Here is a 16296-nt window from a genome sequence, read left to right as displayed (position 1 = left end):
TCAAGGTACTGTTTTCCCCTTTCAAAAAAAAAATACAGAATAGCTATCCAGAATAAATCTAGATCTAATGATATGGAGCCAGATTTAAAAAAATATTTAGGCACTTAATGATAGCTGCCTAATGAGATTTATGTCTGCAATTTGCTAATTCCCATTGATTTTTACTTGCTTAGGAACCCAAATGCACATAAATGTCCCACTCTTGTTTTATAAAGAATATAAAGCAGGAGAAATGCAATCATGAAAAGGGTGTATATATTTTATGAATTACCTATGGTGAAGAATAATATTTACAACTTAACATGATTAAAATGAAATGTTCTAATGAAATGCAGTTTCTTTCATTCTTCCAACTGTCAAATCACGTATAGTACATAAGAGCAAAAACTGTTGAAATGAACATTAATTTTGCCTCTGATTTCATTCAGTTTGGCATTAGCACCTGGTCATGATTTTAGCTACATAAAAGCACACCCCTATCCAAAGGGCTTGTGTCTACTGTGTATCTAACAGGAACTTCAGAGAAATCTCTTCTGCTTACTGAGCAATCAAACAGCCAAGAGCACAATACCTCACTAGATAAAACACCTCTGTGCACAAGAGTTCAAATCATGGCAGCTCTGATAGAGGCTTTTAACAGTAAACGATTTTATCTTTCTTATGTAAAGTGATTTGTTTAGTCAGCGCAGCACTAGAACTGTGCATCAATATTTCCACATCTCTAACATTTGAGTCAATGTATTTTACATTTTTTATTTTCTCAGAGAACTGCTGCTCTCCCCTTTCACGGCTAGCACTTCATTTGCATATGTGTCATTAGGGGGGTGCAGCTTTTGACAGAAAGCCTTTAACTTGGCTTATACGAACAGAAAGTTTACGTCAGCAGCACTGCCAGTACTATGAAGCCAAGGTATGAAAACTTGGCTTTAGCCTTATTAAAAAAATAATTCTTTTTGTTCTTGTTGCTTGGTTTTATTTGCCTGACGGGGTTTTCTGAATACAATTTCACATTCCAAATAAATGTAGCTCAAGCAGTATTACAGCATCAAACAAATTTACACCACATGCCTTTTTATCCAACTACTAATGTAAGTTCTAAGCAGACCCAATGGGCAAGATTAATTTATAATTTGGTTTCCCTGGTTTTTTTTATTTGTGTTAACTATCTTGGCTAGAAGTGAATGAGATTCACATTGTTCTACACCAACACAATTTGTTTACGGATAGACTTATGCTACTTTTTTAACATAATTATCTTTCTTATCCTGAAACAAAATACTGCTACCATCCAAGAGACTACAGTGGTGAATAAAAGGGAAAATAGGTAACCATGGGTAGGAGGTAAGGTATGTAATCAGGTTAGTAATCTGCAGTCATGGTGGACGTGGCACTATGACTGCACAAGATCATTGTGTAGCAAATGACAATTAGAGATACAACTGAATCCTAACTGCTCACAGAAATGCAGGCTTCTCCCATAAACTTTCTGTGAGTTTTAAGCAGAGGTCCATAAAGGTTACAATAAAACCTGGGTTCAAAGTTTTTGAGTGGCTCTTCCCTTCCTACCCAGTGTTCACAGAAGGAATCTTCCCTGTGCTGCTCTGTTTGGTTGAGAGGGACGGTCACTTCAGAATTCAGAGTAGAGCTGCACCAATACTGAGTCAACCACAGCACTTTTCTTCAGAGTGGGAGAAAACAAAATGACCAAAGAAAAGCCCACAAAAGCTCCACACTGAAGCTGATCCCATGGGTGCACAGGTGCTTCATTGTTCATACTGTGATGGCCTCGTGTTGAAACTACTGTATGTTATCTGTCCACAGCAAATACTTGCAACTCAAACAACAGAGGCTTTTTTCTCCTATGGGCTTCCTAAAAAGTGTTGCCAAACACAAACTCTTTCGAAAACCTTAGCCATGTTCATTTCATCCAAAAAATGTTACCTCTCTACAGCCATATCTCAACTTTTTTCCTCTTTTGGAATATTTTCTGAGTGCAGTGGCCAGCCTAGCACTGGGGTGTTTTATGGAGCTCCTCCAGTGGTATGACAGTAATAGTACAGCAAGACATTCAGCTCTGGGGTCCCCAGCACAACAAGGTCATGGATCTGCTGCAGCAAGTCTAGAGGAGGCAACCAAGATGATTAAAGGGATGGAGCACCTCTCCTACGAGGAAAGGCTGAGAGAATTGAGACTGCTCAGCTTGGAAAAGAGAAAGCTTTGGGGTGACCTAATTGCAGCCTTCCACTACCTGAAGGGAACCTACATGAAAGATGGAAAGAGACAAGGGAGATGTATTTACAAGGGCATGTAGTGACAGGACGAGGGGGAATGGCTTCAAACCAAAAGAGAACATGTTTAGATTACATATTAGGAAGAAATTCTTTACTGTGAGGTTGATGAATCACTGGAACAGGTTGCCCAGAGAAGCTGTGGATGCCCCATCCCTAGAAGTGTTCAAGGCCAGGTTGGATGAAGCTCTAAGAAGCCTGGTCTAACTGAAGGTGTCCCTGACCAAGGCAAGGGGTTTGGAACAGGATGATCTTTAAAGTCCCTTCCAACCCAAACCACTGTGTGATTCTATGACAGTAACACTGAAAAGCTCTGCCCTTTCTAATGAAATCAGTCGAGTCTCCTGCCCAAGTTTCCCCTGCGGTCGTGGAATTACCAGCCACCCAACATTTTCCCGCTGCAGCTGCTGCCGCTGCCAGCTCTGCCTTCCTTTCCCCTGGCGCTCCACATCGCTCTGCAGCTCACCCACCGCCCGGATCCACGGGTACCTGCGGCCGCGGGGATGGAGCGAGGGATGGAGGGGACACACACACACATCTGGAGCCGCCCGGGAAAACTTCGGCTGCGCTGCCCCGCACGGGAGGCAGCCCCGCGATTTCACCGTGACCCCCCTGGCTTCGAACCCGGCAGGCGGGAGGGCGGCGAGACCCCCGCGACACGCACCCCACCCCGCCTCCCCCCTGGCAGCCGCCCCGCCGCCAGGGCCTCCGCCACCGGCGGGGGCACCGGGACGGGCGGCGCTACCTTTGGGTCCCGCCGCGGCGGGAGAGGAGCCGCTGCTTCTCAACGCTGAGGTGCCTCCTGAGCGCGGGGGCCGAGGGGCGAAGCGTGCCCGGGTGTCCCCCGAGCGGCCGCGGCTGCCGGTGCGGTGCTCGGTGCGGCGCTCGGTGCGCGGCGCGGGCGGAGCGGTGCGACAGCCCCACGGCGGCCCCGCGCCCGTTGCCATGGGCACAGAGCCCGCCCTCCGAAGCGCCGCCATTGGCCGGCGCTGACCCCTCGCGGGCGTCGCGGAGCGCCCCGATTGGCCCGGCCGGCCCCGCCGGCGCGCCGTGACGCGCGCGCGCCGCCGAGCAGGGACGTGGCGGGGCCGCGGGGGCGGGGCCGGGCCGGGCCGCGCGCCGCTGACGTCACCAGGGGCGGGATACGGGATGAGGGATATGAGGGATGAGGGAGGGATGTAAGTGTCCGGCGGGTCCCTTATAGCTTCTGAGGGGAATGCTGGCGCTGTCCTTGCACCTGGGGAGACAACTCGCGCCTTACACCCCGTGGCACCCTGTGCGAAGCTCTCCGTCGCAGTAAATCGCTGCCGTTCCCCGTCCGGGTGTGAGCTGCGATGTAGAAATTCGAAAATGTATTTTCGGGCACACTTCTCGTTTTTCCTGTTTCTTTTCACTCATTTGAGCCTTCAGACCTGGTTTTCCCTTCCTCTTAGGGGAGAAAAGTCTTAACATCCATGCAGATCAAACAACTTAGGAAATTATTTTCATGTTGCACATTTGTGTAAGGTTTGATTCGTGTATTTCCATTCCTACTTGGTTTCAGAGTGTGGTATCTGGGTGGAGGTTTTTTGGCAATTATTTTCTGTATGGTCTAGGTGGTTGTTCTGCACTAGAAGTGCTCAGAAAATACTCAGAAAGGTTGTTTTTATTGGGTAGGTAAATGGTAGCTGTGATAGCAAATGCACTGCACTTCCTATGAAATACCAATTTCTGGAATAAGCAGTGATGGTGTCTAAATACTATGAGCCTGTGCTCCCTTTTAAAGAGATGTATTGATATGTACAAATTATTGAAGAACTTTTTATTTCTGTTACTCTAATTTACAGGATAAGCATCTACAAGTTAATTTTTTTTTAAGGAACTGTTGCAATAGCTTATACAAATCAGAGGAAAAAATAAATTATTGTGGGATTTGCTCAGCCTAGGGAAGAAACTCAAAACTGCCCCAGGGCAGACTTAACTATAATGAGTCTAAAGTGGTGGTTGAAATTGTAGCTTCTGGGTTATGCAGGTAAAATAAAATGGGGCTGTAAACTGTCCATGATGACATCTGTGGTAACAAAGCTGCTAAAGTAATAGGGCTGACACTACTTGGAAGTTTCCCTCTCTCTCAAGAAGATACTGTTACAGACTAGAAAATCATTTTCCTACACTATAGTTGACTTTAGAAACAATTTTGAGGTCAGTTAGCATTCTTTACCAGTTTCTCGACTGTCATTTTGGGCACCTGGAAGCACTGGAATTCAGTCAGCTGCAGGCAGTCTGTGGCCTGAAAGATGCCCAGATGTGGGAGAAGGAGGAGGATTGTGGTGGCTGAGGTCCCCTCTCCTGGGTCTCGCTCCCACCTGCTGTGCTGCCTTTGTGAGACTGGCTGTCCCTTGGGCACAGGGACCACCTACTATCTCCCCTCAGGAGCCACTGGCTCCAGCATCCTCCTCATCCTGTGCCTGGGGTTCCCTCAGCGACACCGTGGCAACAAAGTTCTGAGGGGGTCAGGGGTCCTCAGCGACACCCCCTCGACACAGCATCCCGTGCTGGGCAGTGGCTGAGAGGGGGCGAAGCATCCGGACGTGCCACTGGAGAAGGGAAAGAAGGAAAGGGAGGTGAGCACTAAAACTGCCGATTGCCAAACATTGCACGGACTCTTCTTCCCCGTGCCTCGGCTCCGCCCTTGGAGTGTGGAGAGCACAAAGCCCGAGGGAGAGGCGGGCACCTGGGAGTGGGGATGGATTTGGTCAGAGGTGCACCCTTACTCTTTGTCTGTATGAAGGACAAAGCTTTTGTGGCCTCTTGTTTACCCATTCCAAGAAAGAGCTCTCTCTGCCTTGTGGGAAGAATTGGAGGCAGGTCCTTCGTGGGAACCTTTCAGCAGGTTTCCAGGAAGAACCTGCCCTTCTCAGACGCCTGCCAGAAGGTGGTTTGGAGGCACATTGCAGGGCAAGGTGACATCACTGAACACCCAGCACAGCTTCCCCAAGGACAAGCTGTGGCAGGTCCAACATGAGCTTTGCTTGGAGGAGTGTCCTTGTGGGACAAGAGGAGAGCTGTGTCAGCTAGTTTACTGTGACTTTAGCACGGCTGTGACACAGCCCCCCACAGTGTCCAGGTGGGTGAGGCATGGACAGGAGAAGATGATTCCTGTGCACTGTGCCTTGTGCTTAGCAGAACAAATTGTGGGAAGTAAGGGCAATGAAGCTCACAGCAGGAGGGATGATTTTTTTCCTTCTCCCCTGCCTCTGCTTCCTCCTCCCACTGTTCCTTGGCAGCCTTGACCCTCCCAGCCGTCCCGCCTGGGTTATGGTAGGGTGGGATGTGCTTCCCAGCACCTGGAGCAGCAGAGCACTGCCACAGGGAGGATCACGCTTGGGACCCTGGAGATGACATATTTGAGCTGCTCACCTCTATGCCTGCAGCTCTGCAGAGTTTTCCTTGGATGCTGCCTTTGCAGAAGAGCTGGGAGATACTTAATACAGATGAGGGATGTGGTTCAGGCAGGTGGGTGGTGCCAGGGGGCTGGAGCAAAGCCCTTGTGCTGGTGGTGCTGGAGGTTTTAAGGCTGGTGTAGTGCACATGCGTGCATGGCCAGTGCAGCGTGTCCATGTGCAGGGTGGGTGCAGTGAGGATCAGGGTGGCTGTTAGTTGGTTTTCCTGGAGATGCAACTGTTCTCCAGCTAGCTGTCTCCTCTAAAATAGTTGGGGTTATTCAGCCTGCAGAAGAGAAGGCTCCACAGAGATCTTACAGCACCTTCCGGTACCTAAAGAGGGCCTACAGGAAAGCTGGAGAGAGACTTTTTTGCAAGGGCAGGTAGTAGGGTAATAGTGATAGGACAAGGAGAAATGGCTTTAAACTGTAGAAGGGTTGATTTAGATTTGAAAGGAGGAGGAAGTTTTTTACCATGAGGGTGGTGAAACACTGGTGAAACAGATTGCCCAGAGAAGTTGTAGATGTACATGTAGATGTCAGATTGGATGGGCTCTGAGCAACCTCATCTAGTTGAAGTTGTCCCTGCTCACTGCAGAGGAGTTGGACTAGATACTCTTTAAGGTTCCTTCCAATCCAACTCCTTCTATGATTCTGTGATTTTCAAAAACAAATAACCAGCTGCTGAAAGATAATACTTTCTTTTTTCTTCTCACAGGCCCCATGCTGTTGTCAGGCCTGCTGCTTGAGTGGAGATGATTTCAATCACAGCTTTAACTGTTCTAAGGTTGTTTTCACCCTCTCCCAATCACAAGCTGATAAGTACTGTAGCCTAGTTAGTTGTGCTACTTATTTTTCTGTCTCCAAAAACTATGTGGCTATTTCATGTCAGGCTCTTTTAACTACTTTAACTGAAGGGTGGAGAACCTCTGGGTAGGGTGGATCCCCAGCTTCCTGGGGCCCTGTCAACAACCCCTCCAATGATGGTAACTATTAAACTGTGTTAAGGCACATGGAAAATGAGGTGATTGGTAACAGCCAACAAGGCTTCACCAGGGCACATCATGTCTGACAAATTTACTTTAGTAAAACAGAAGGAGATGTGTTCAGAGAAACAGGCACAATCTTCCCTCTAAAATACTTTGAGTTAGAACTGGGGCAAGACCCATAATATATTCAGAAGGCAAGTATAGAGTAAGTTGAGGGAGAACTGTTCTAAAGGTGTAGAAAAGTATTAATACTGGTACAGGACACGAGGATAATTTTAAACTTGAAGCAACATGGAGAAGTCACGAAGAGAAGACAGAAGAGGAATGATATCTTGTGTAAGAAGGAGGTAAGACTTATAAGTTGGTACAAGCAATTTTGGTACTCTTAACTGAAGAGAGGGTGCCTTGAAAATGAGATGATAATAACGGACACCAAGAAAAACAGGAAGTAAAAAGTAGGGTACTGTGGTTGCAGCAGGAAGTGTATCACTTACAGCACTTTTTTGGCTTCTCATTTCCAGTAATGGAAATACTCTTTAAAAGTAGAACAGAAAGTTCTTTACCACATTACATTGTGGTAATGGACATATAGGGCATATGTATGACACAAATCTCATGTGCAGCAAGAAATAATACAATGTCTCATTAAAGGAAAAGGTAGCACTTGATTTCTGATGCAGTTTTTATTTGATTTCCCATGCAAATCAATATTTCTTTACATTTTATTGTATTTTTTTTTAACTTATCTGCAGTTTCTATAATGCTATTCTCTCCACAAAGCAGATAAGTTGTATCTGAATTTTTGGCAAATGCTAAGTATCAACCAGATATTTACAAGATTGTGGTAGTAATTTTAAGAAATGGCTGTCTTTTAAAATTATATCTGCTTCTGTCTTGTCATAATTATATGTGTGTGATTATCACTCGGTTATTGCAGGGCGAAAAGGAGCAGTCAACATGTGGGCTTTATTCTTGTGATGTTTAGGAGTTTGGGGACTTTATTTACTGTTATTTTTTATAAACCTTGGACTAACATGGGGTGAAGTCAGCAGTGATGTTTCCCAGGAATTTATACAAGGTCTCTGTGCTTCAGTGTTATCATAGATGTTCTCAAAGGGGGGTACAAAATGATGTGAGAAAGTTTGCTGATGAGGTAATTACCTAGAGCAATAACATTGCAAGTAAACCTTTTACTTTGGATCTGCAGAGTATCTGATGATACTCAGTAGTTGGGTGATGAAGCAATAAATTATATGTTAGTAATGTAAACTGATTTGCTTTGAAGAAATGGCAGTCTTGGCTTTTTTAACCCAAAATGGCAAGCTTTGGACTAGCTCTCTTACTGTTCAGATTCTGGATGTGTAATAAGAAGGTTCTGTGAAAACATTAGTGCAGTGCTTCGTGGAGGTCAAAACAGCAAGTATTAGGAGGAATGGAATTGTTAGGAAAATAATAGTATGAAATGAAAAGATTTGTTATATTGTGGCATAAATCCATCATACATCTCTATGGTAAGTGTGACATAAAGGTCTACTCTTGTAAACTAAAGAGTGGCATGATGAAGGCAAATAGGAATTGTCACTATTTTTTGTAACACAGGAAAAAAGCAATGCAATCATGTGGCAGATTCAGAGGTACATGCTGAACATTGCTGCCTGTCTTCCCTTTGTATTGCATGCTACAATTTCTCAACCATCATCTGCTCTTTGAATTTATCCCACCTTTTGGATTGCAAATCAGAGTTAAAGTATAAGCTTTCTAACTGCTTTGTGGAGAAAGAGGAGGTAGGATCTGATTTATCTTTAAGAGATTAAAGTCCAGGGCACACTTTTCCCTATGCATGTTGTGAAAAGTACAGTTTTGCTCTTTAGGCACTGTGGATGGAAAGTGCTATTACCTTGTGATGCCGTGAATTGTACAAGCCAAAGGTCTACCTTTTCCTTTAGGTTTTTAGGTGTGCACCCTCATTAAGTTCACAGATGACACTAAGTTCAGTGGGAGTGTTGATCTGCTGAAGGGTAGGAAGGCTCTGCCTGTTGTTCCTGATGAGAGTTTATCTTTAATAGCAAGACCGAGTCTATATGTTTTCCCCTGCTACTCTTCCGTGGGGAATGTGCTGAAGACTGAATCTTTGAGTCAAAGGGTAGCAAGAGCATTTTGGTCTGGAAGCCATTTCCCTGGTCTTTCTAGATCCTGCCCAGTGTGAAGCACCCTTTTATCTTCTGTTACATCTGATTACGTATGAAATGAAAAGTACGTGTTTGTGGACATCTGTGGAATGGTGCTGACAGCTTTGGAAATTGAAAAGAAAACACCCAAGTGTATCTCCGTGCTTGATGGAACAATGAGTTATAGTCTGCATGTGTATTTGTTTCTCACACTGAAAAAAGAAAAAAGTATTTATTAAAAAGTATTGTTGATGTCCTTGTTGGACCCTAACATTATCTCGTTCCTGAAAAACTTGCTGAGGAAATTTGAATGCTACAGGAATGGGAGGATATGGTTGCAAGTTCTGCTCCATCCTGTGTTGTTTTGGACCCTGGCCATCAGGAAACATTTTGTCTATCTCAGAGATGAAACACTTTCTATTCAGAAGTATTATTATGAGCAAGATGTGTAAATAATCTGTGGCAAGGAGCTACTTTGTTACAGAAAGGGACATCATCCCAACTTTTCCTCCCTTTGATGAAATTTTAAAGAGAGATTTCTACAAAAGATGTGCCGGAGGGGAATTTGCAAGGTTTGCATTGACCTACATAAACCTTAGCTGAACATAAAAGTAGCTTAAAAGTTGTTTCACTCTGTTTCTGTCTCCCTTTGTTCTTTATCAACCACTCATCTTTATTCTTTGTTAATTCATACATGTTTAATGCAGCCTTGCAAATATTTTTCCTCACTTCCAAAACTATTCATAAAAATAAGATTGGGTGAGAATATTTGAAAAAGCATTGTTTGTAATTGTCTTGCCTCTGCCGAGCTTGTATCTAGAAAATGGAAATACTGTCTTCTACCTACCACAGAGGAATGGAAATAAATCATAATGCAAGTGCTTTCAAAAGCAATTACGTATCCTGGAGTAGGAAAACTAACAGATCAGTATAACATTTTTTTGCATAGCTAGAGGTTTATTTCAAAAGATTGATTCTATGTAGACATTTGCTTTTGTATCTTAGCTAGTAATTTTACCAAATGTATCTAATTTGGATGAAAAGTTAGATGGTTGGCCTGATCAATTCGTGGCATGGGGAGGAGGGGGGAAAACAGGTGGAAGACGGTTTGAAGCAAAGGGAACAGAAAACCTTGTGGAGAAAGAAAACCAAGATTGCCACATAATCCTGCAACTAACAGTCTCAAGAATATGTTTTTGCAGAACCAGAAATTAAATAAGGATAGAAAGAGAATAGTCATGCCTTTAAAATAATTTTGGAAACCCAACATGAATTAACTGTGCAACTAAATGACCATCACATTATAATTTCTTCTTACAGGCAGTTTCAATATTAAATATTTTATGGTGGTTAGTGTTCATACTTAGTTTGTGAAATAGGGAAATATTAAGCCAAGAGTTCCATAGATTGTGAAGCAAAGAAGTTATTACAGGTTGTGGAGCAACAGCCACACTGGATATAAAAAGCCAATAAAATTCAAAACCTGTTGATACAACTTAGAAGTGGAAAAACTGCCCTGGGAACCAACACCTAAGATCCTCCTAGCGGTGGTTAGCTACATGCTGCCTAGTTTTCTGGTGTTGACACTGGATTAAAGGCAGCTAATACAGCCTTTCTTTATGGCATTTGCTGTGGTTGCTGCAGTGTTTACAGTTGTGAAAGGGAGTGGAGATGGAAATATCTGAGAGACAGACTGAGCTGTAAAATAGAGGAGGACAACAACAATAATTCTTCTGGACCTTATTTGCTTTACTTATGTTGTCACATCTTCTGGCCTCACTCCCACATCCTTCCGTATTTTATACCCTCCCCCAATAAAAATGTAACACACAAGGTAAAAGTTTTCATCAGTCTATCTAAAAGTGCTATCAAACTCCTTCTGTGAGCCTCAAGATGCAAGTGTATAGTTTCACTTAAGAAATGGCCATTACCAGGGGAGTGGAAGGCATGTCTCACAACAGTCCCTTTTCATCTCTCCTCTGGTCTGTCTCAGCCTCTCACTAAAGCTTCTTGTTCAAAGGAACACAGGGAGACCCTTCAAACCCTTCTGAAGGGTCATCTTTCCCCAACCTATCCAAAAAATCATGCAGTCTCCATGCTGAGTGGAGTGACTGACTCTACTTGCAGAGATGGAAACAAATATTATTTCCTATGTTATTTTTAAATTAATACTATTTTGTGATGTTTTAAGGAACTTTACCAGCTGAAGAGACTGCACAAATTTGTTTTAGATACTCGCAGTCCTAAGTCTTTATCATCTGGTAAAGGTGAAACTTCCTTCATATTAATGACTGGAAATATAGGGTCCCTCATAGGGCTCAAATTTTAGGCAACAATTGATGTCTTGCATCAAAATATTCTGACTTGCATACCACTAAGTGTGACCAGTAGGCTGCAGTTAAGTTATTTATTAATTTCAAGGTTTTCAAAGCCAGTGAAGATATCAGCATCAGATTCTTTTAAATCCTCCTTTACTACAACAGTCCAAAACATTAATTTCCAGTGCTTAATGATCACAGAGGGACATATGGTTTAAACATGGCTTTTAAAAAAAAAAAAAGCTTTCAATACAAGCTTTACCTCTGTCATCACATCTGTCTGCCTTTTGCCATTAGGCAGGCAATGTATTTACCTTTGAAGTCCTAAGTTTGCAAAGGTGCCAGTCATGCTCTATTAGGACTGCCTAATCTCCATGCATGCACTTAGTTGAGAGAATAATGCAATATTTGTTCTTTAATTTTAAACTAATGGTTTCTAATGGGTGGCAGAGTCTTCAGTGTTGTAAAAGTCTGTTTTCATCTTAAATGACTGGGGCTGGGTCACTAAAATGGTAGATGGTGAAATAACCTAGCAAGCTTATTTCAGTTTGCCTAACCTATATAATTAATTAAGAGAGGGGAAAAAATTAAAAATGTGGAAAAATGTTATTCACTAACTCCAAACAGTGAATTCTCTGAACTGTGATATCTGAAAGGAGAATAAAGTATTTCTGAAGTAATTTAGGGTTAAAAGGGACTTTCTGCAGACAATCTAATACTTACAGAAGAGCCTGTGGGAAGCTGAATATCTGAGCTCTGGTCTTAACCACATCCCACCATGTGGCCTGGTTTTTAGGGGCTAAATATACTCCAGGGTTTGCTGCAAATCCCCTTTATTGAGTGGTCAGATGGAATGTTAACAAATTACATTATGATACTCACTGTCACAGAAACAGATATTTTAAGCTTTTTGCTCTGGTTCTTTCTGTTCAATCTTCCTTCCTCCCTTCCTTCCTTCTTCTGAATACAACATAATACCTTTTAAGACTGGCCATAACAGATTCCAAACTCCCAGGGATGTTTTAATTGTCCATGGGATCAACCCTATCAATTTTGGTGCAACTAGAAAATGAGTAAAGCTTAATTTCTACTAAAATCAGATTAAAGAAGGATTCTTTAAATGCCTTCAGTGTAAGCCCTCTACAGCTGTCAAGCTATCTGTCCTTTTCCTTAGAAAACAGTGCATTGACTCCAGAGCTCATGAAACTGTGATGTGAGAAAAAATAAGGATGTAGGAGTGGTATAATTGAGAATAGGATTTTTAGACTATTTTAGCCAATTGCATTGCTATTGTGATTGTAATAAATTTAGGGAAAAAAAGAACCCCATCTGTACCTTCTCCCTTTAGTGAAAGCTGTTATGCATACTTAAAAATACCCAGGGAATTCTCTAAAAGGCTGGATATGTTTCATATATTTTCGAGGTTGAAAAAAAGTCGACTTCTTCTCTGTCTTCAGAACAAGCTATTAAAGTCTCTCTCAAGCAAAGAGAGAGGTCAGGGATGATCAGTACTGCGTGTTCTCTGCTACTCTAGAAAGATGTTCCAGAACCACTGCATGGTTGGGCCATTTATAAGACTAGCACGTTAATCATTATTCAGGTTTTAAATGTCATCAGGTTTTAGAAAAATACTGGCTTTTCTGACTTAAGCCTTGTGGATTTTCAAAGGTTTTTAATATTAGATAGGAGGAGGGCACTTTACTTCACAGTCTCACAACTGAGAGTTGGACTTGTTTTTAATAATGTGAGACTAAGGAGGACAGGATGCCCTTGCGAACAGAATGCACAAATAGCTGGAGGATCTAACTTTTCATTAGTGTGGTATTTTAACACAAAGCTTTCACAAGTTAGGGATTCAGCCAGGAACCTTTGGGAGATGCCAAAACACTGCAGGTGGATTCCTCCATTGTTTTTAGTGGGAGCAAGCAAAGATAATTTTGGGGGTTTAAGGCTATGCTTTCAGTGAAACTACAGCAGAATTTCCATTGATTTAAACACAAAACCAAGATCATGCTTAATGCCATGCTTAATGATGGATTCCTGACTTGAATGATTAATTTCTGCTCTCCCAAAACACTATACAGTATTCTAAGAGAAGTAGTATTTGCAGGTGCCATATACACAGTTTAATATTTTTTTTTCTGAAAGGCTTGGGATTTAGTTAAATATTCACTTCTATTAGAAGTAATATTTGCAAGTGACATATACACAATTAAATCATTTTTTTTCTGAAAGGTTTGAGATTTAGTTAAAATGAGGTAGCTAAAAATGTTTCCATTTAGTAATTTCTAAGAGTCATTAAACCATTCTATACTTTCACCACACATGCACATTAACTTAAATACTTGCTGCACTCTTAGATTGGTATCATGGGCAGAATTACCCAATGGCACTTCTGAAGTGTAATTCCTTTATATATTTCCTTCAGCTACTCTTCAGGATATTTCTCAAACAAAGACCAATTACTATTCAGAACTTCATATTACAATTATATTTGGAAAATAAGCAGTTTTCTGAACATTAATACTTCCAATTGCTTCAGTACTGCCTGTGCTCTGCTTACTTAGGACAAAGTGCTGTATTTCTCTGTAGCCTGATGTGTCACTGTTTCATTGCAGAAGGATGACTGTGGATCCCAAGAAGGTTTGCTGACAGGTGATTTCTCTGACACCTTGGAAGACAAGAAAGGACATTCCCAACATGTTCTGCACACCTACACCTGGGTGCACAAGCTCAATCCAGACAAAGTTCATGATACATTCGGTAGAATTATTCTGATGGATGGAGTATCCACAAAGACTGGGTTTGTAACGAGGCCAGAAATGTGTGGTGTGACAATCAGCTGTCCTCCTCCTGGAAGTTTCTCAGTGAGCTGTACATGCATGAACACACATTTCTTTTTTTCCTCTCACACACAAAAGCTCTGTGTCAAGTTGTTTGAGTGAGTTGTGACATGTATTAATGTTGTTGGCTTCTAATATTGTTGGGTTCTTTCCACTGGGGGCTGACTACTGCAATCCCATTGGAAAAGTTTTCCACCAAACTCAGAAATAACTTTCATTAAAACTCTATCCAGACACCCTCAAGCATGGGTGTCTTTCTATTCATGAATGTAAGCAGCAAAGAAAAGCAATAAATCCCTTTGAATAATGTGCCAGTGCTCTACTGTTATGTAATTGTCATTCCTAACTAAAAGATGGCTATTTACCAATTAAAAAATAGTGGCAAGGATTTAAGGGATTTTAAATTAATTCTGCTGCTTCCAGAATATCTATTAGATAAAATCTGTTGAATTTGGATTATTGACCCTTAACTTGAAAACTGTTTTTACAAACATTCTCCAGGAAATACATTGAGTACTTAACTTCCCCTATGAAAACCACAAAAAGCTGTATACCAAAATACAAGGATTAAGGGCCAGAGCCATGACAGATTAAGACTTGGACAGGGATATGAAAACACCTCATTGAATGTACTTGATAGGAAAATTTCTTTTCACCAATATACACCGTTTGACTACAAATAAATACAGGACATAAGGAATTGTTCAATATTTTTATAATAGTAGAATATTTCCATTGCCTTGAAATGCTTAAAGAACTGTGAAGTTGTGTTACTGATGAACGTAGGGTTACTACAAGAAGCTTCACGCAATTAACTTATACAACAAAGGAAACACCTGTTTTTGTCCGTGAGGACTTGGATCTTCCATGGAGCTGCAGGAATTTGGGCAGCTGGGAGAAGACCCTGTAGCCTCTTAGCAGCCTTCCAAAGAGATCACCGTGGAAGTCTCTTGTGCAAGACTCCTGCAGGTAGTGCTGGTCTGTTTGTTTTAAACTCTTTGATACAGGATAATTCAAGCGGGTAGTTAATACGAAGTTTTATCATCCTCTGCCTTTGGATGTCTCATTAAGCATGACTTGCTGTCGTTGGGATTTTAAATGCCAGAAGGCTTCTCAATTACCTCAATTATCTTTGCCCAAGGAATGATTGCTATTTCCAGGCACGCATCCTGTTGCCCGCAGTTTCTCACTCAGGTTTTTCTGGCATCATTCTTACATTAATAGCCCTTACCTCAGCATGCTACAGACTAACAACTATCCCACGGTACCTCCTGAGCACACTGCAGCACTGACACAGTTCCTGCATGGGCTCTCTCACTCTCCTGCTTCCACGCTATTCTAGGAACTTTTGGAAGCTTCATTTTATTTAAAACCCTCAAATTATAGAAATCGTGCATATCACATAGAACACATTCTATCCAAAAAACATTTATTGAAATTTCTTCTCTGATTAAATAGACCATCTGTAAAAGGGAGTTATATGGGGGAAAAAAGTAGATTAAAAAGTTATCACAAGAAAAACAAGGAGTGAAATGTGTCAAATTGTTTCTGTTCAGTTCCCTGTTCTAGTAGCTCATCTGGACATAACTTATTTGATAAAATATGGGTGAATATGAAAAATATTTTATGAATTTCAAATGTATGCCCTGTCATGCCATTTTGTACAGAATGTTACCTAAACTGTGTGGGACATACAGTTTTAGTGCCAAGATCTGTAGTAATATTTTGGCTTCTAATGCCTAAATTCCCATTTACTGAAGCAGGACCTGGGGCCTAAGAAATAAACCCAAGAAAATATTTTACTTGCACTTGAAACTATCACCAGCTGGTTTTGTGGTTTTTATTGTAGAACAGAATTTTCTTGTTATATTTAATCCTTAAATATATAACATATATATAGCCAGATGATATTGTATAGATTTTGAGAGCCGTATGCAGACCTTAGACATGCTGAAAACATATGCAAACTGTTGCATAACAGTGAAACAACAAAAACATAACCACAGCCTAATTTTTCTTTCATTCATTACTAACACTGATATCCCCTTTCTCCCTGAAGGAAATTCACAGCAAAATATTAATAGGAACATACTGCTGACTAAACATCTGCGGATCTAAGTAAGAGCCATCTAAGCTTGGATAAACACTAAGACATTAAGAAAAAGAAAAGTGAGTATTAGAGTTCAAAATAATTACCAAAAAAAAAAAGGCATTGAAAGAGTAATCTAGGAAATTATACTGAATTTTCTAAAGTTGTCATTTTTGAGGA

General features: G+C 41.7%; 1 protein-coding gene and 1 long non-coding RNA gene across 2 annotated transcripts in view; one reads left to right on the top strand and one right to left on the bottom strand.

The window, feature by feature from the left end:
* NUCB2 (nucleobindin 2) overlaps positions 1 to 3165 on the bottom strand; it is a 29455-nt gene extending 26290 nt beyond the window's left edge. Inside the window, exon 1 of the mRNA XM_032690408.1 lies at positions 3034 to 3165. The gene's annotated coding sequence lies outside the window, so the exon portion shown is untranslated. The remainder of the gene's footprint in view (positions 1 to 3033) is intronic.
* A 292-nt stretch (positions 3166 to 3457) lies between these two features.
* Positions 3458 to 15807, top strand: LOC116789026. Its single transcript, XR_004357856.1, has 3 exons — positions 3458 to 4891; positions 6428 to 6496; positions 13803 to 15807. It is a non-coding gene; the product is annotated as an uncharacterized LOC116789026 (long non-coding RNA).
* Positions 15808 to 16296: the final 489 nt, after the last annotated feature.

The sequence above is a fragment of the Chiroxiphia lanceolata genome, chromosome 6, assembly GCF_009829145.1.
Source record: "Chiroxiphia lanceolata isolate bChiLan1 chromosome 6, bChiLan1.pri, whole genome shotgun sequence".
In the NCBI taxonomy this organism is placed as follows: Eukaryota; Metazoa; Chordata; class Aves; order Passeriformes; family Pipridae; genus Chiroxiphia; species Chiroxiphia lanceolata.
The sequence above is the reverse complement of the archived record's forward strand: the minus strand, read 5'-3'. Positions and strand labels throughout refer to the sequence as shown.